This window comes from Talpa europaea (genome assembly GCF_964194135.1).
Source record: "Talpa europaea genome assembly, chromosome: 2".
In the NCBI taxonomy this organism is placed as follows: Eukaryota; Metazoa; Chordata; class Mammalia; order Eulipotyphla; family Talpidae; genus Talpa; species Talpa europaea.
Window position 1 is genome coordinate 45,669,329 of NC_140068.1, and position 2,944 is coordinate 45,672,272.

Here is a 2,944-nt window from a genome sequence, read left to right on the forward strand (position 1 = left end):
TCTTTTGCTGTGCAGAAGCTCTTTAATTTGATGTAGTCCCAGCTGTTGATCTTTGCCTTCACTATCAGTGCTTTGGGTGGTGTCTGTAAAGATGTCTTTGATGTGCATATCATGTAGTGTTTTGCCTATATTTCCTTCTATGTATTTTATGGTTTCAGGTCTTATGTCTAGTTCTTTAATCCATTTTGAGTTGGTTTTTGTGCATGGTGTGAAGTAGTAGTCAAGCTTCATTCTTTTGCATGTAGCAACCCAGTTTTACCAGCACCAATTATTGAACAATCTTTCTTTGCTCCAATGCATATTCTTTGCTCCTTTGTCAAAGATTAGTTGACCATAAATCTGTGGGTTTATTTCTGGGTTTTCTATTTGGTTCCATTGGTCTGTGTGTCTGTTCTTGTTCCAATACCATGCAGTTTTGATGATTATGGCTTTGTAGTACACTTTGAAGCCTGGGAGTATGATGCCTCCATTCCCTTCTTTTTTTTTTCAGGAGAGCTTTGGCTATTCAGGGTTTTTGGTGATTCTATATAAATTTCATCAATAATTGTTCTATTTCAGATGACTGGATCAAGAAGATGTGGTACATATATACCATGGAATATTACTCAGCATTCAAAAAAGATAAACACATGCAATTTGCTGCAACATGGATGGCGCTGGAAGGGATCATGCTCAGCGAAATAAGCCAAAAAGAAAAAGAAAAATACCGGATGGTCTCACTCATAGCAGGAATCTAGAAAACTTAAATAAGGGACCAGGAAAATGAATAACTATAAGAAAGTGAAAATCAAAATCAACAAAAAACTATGAACCAGAGACACTTTTAGGGGGGCGGGGGCGGGAGGGGAGGGATTGGGGTCAGAATGGGGGGCTGCAATTGTATGGGGAATATAACAATAAAATTTATAAAAATAAATAAATAAATAAATAAATAAATAAATAAAAAATTGTTCTATTTCTTTGAAGAATGACATTGAAATTTTGATTGGAATAGCATTGAATCTGTATATTGCTTTTGGTAGGATGGCCATTTTAATAATGTTTATTCTTCCAATCCATGAGCCAGGGATGTCTTTCCATTTCTTTGTGTTGTCTTCTATTTCTTTTAACAGTGTTTTATAGTTTTCTTTGTATAGGTTCTTTACCTCTTTTGTTAGATTTATTCCCAAGTATTTGATTTTTTTGTTTCATTAGTAAAAAAGGATGGTTTTTTGATTTCTTCTTCTTCAGATTGTTTGTTTGCATATAGGAAGGCTACTGATTTTTGCGTGTTGATTTTGTATCCTGCCACTTTACTGAACTGATTGATTAGTTTAATTAGTTTTTCTGTGGAGTTTTGGGATTCTCTGTATTAAATTATCATGAATGGGTGTTGCAGTTAGTCAAAAGCTTTCTTGGCATCTATTGATATTATCATATGGTTTTTATATTTCCTTTTGTTGATGTGTTGGATAACATTGATTGATTTTCGGATTTTGAGCCATCCTTGTGTCCCTGGAATGAATCCTACTTGGTCGTGGTGAGTGAATTATCTTATGGATATATTGTTGGATTCTGATAGCTAAAATTTTATTGAGGATTTTTGCATCAGTGTTCATTAGGGAGATTGGCCTGTAGTTTTCCCTTTTTGTGTTGTCCTTGTTCGGTTTTGGTATTAGTGTAATGTTGGCTTCATAGAACATGTTTGGTACTATCCCTTCCTTCTCAATTTTTTGGAAGAGTTTGTGAAGGATAGGCACTAATTCATTTCTGAATGTTTGGTAGAATTCATTTGTAAATCCATCAGGTCCTGGGCTTTTGTTTTTGGGGAGGTTTTTGTTACCGTTTCAATTTTGCTGCTTGTAATTGTTCTGTTTAGGGGTTCTATTTCTTCTTTATCTAGCTTTGGGTGATTGTAGAGTTGTAGGAATTTGTCCATCTCCTCTAGATTGTTGAACTTGTTTCCATATAATTGTTCATAGTAGTTTCTGTTTATTCTTTTGATTTCTGCTGTGTCTGTTGTGATTTCTCCTCTTTCATTTATGATCCTGTTTATTTGTGCTTTCTCCCTTTTTTCCTTTGTGAGCCTAGCTAGGGGTTTGTCTATTTTATTGATTTTTTTCAAAGAACCAGCTCTTGGTTTCATTGATCTTTTGGATTGTTTTTTTAGTTTCAATTTCATTTATTTCTGCTTTGGTTTTTATTATTTCTTTTCTTCTACTGGTTTTGGGTTTTTTTTGGTTTTTCTTTTTCTAGATCTTTGAGCTTCGAGATTAGGTTTTTTCTTTGAGTTCTTGTTTCTTGATGTGAGTCTCTATTGCTATACATTTTCCTCTTATTACTGCTTTTGCTGCATCCCATACATTTAGGAAATTGGTGTCTTCCTTGTCATTCAATTCAAAGAATTTTTTAATTTCTTCTTTGATCTCCTCATTAGTCCAGTGGTCTTTCAGTAGTGTGGTTTTCAATCTCCATGAGCTAGGAGAGTTCTTTGCCTTCTTTTTATGGTTTATTTCTAGTTTGATGCCTTCATGGTCAGAAAAGATGCTTGGTATGGTTGCAATCTTGGTGTATCTGTTGATGTTTGTCTTGGGTCCCAGTATGTGATCGATCCTGAAGAATGATCCATGTGCGCTTGAGAAAAATGTGTACTCAGATTTTTTTGGGTTTAGTGTCCTATAGATGTCTGTTAAGCCCAAGTACTCTAGATCCTTATTTAGAGCTTTAATGTCTTTACTTATTTTCGTTAATCTATCCATTGTTGATAGTGGTGTGTTGAAGTCTCCCACTATGTATGTGTTTCTCTGATGTCTGTTTTCAGAGATGCCAATAGTTGTCTGATATATTTTGGTGCTCCTTCATTTGGTGAATATGTTAATGAGTGTTATTTCTTCTTGAAGTATTGTCCCCTTGATCATAATGTAGTGACCGTTGGGGTCTCTTTTTACCGTTTTGAGTTTGAAAT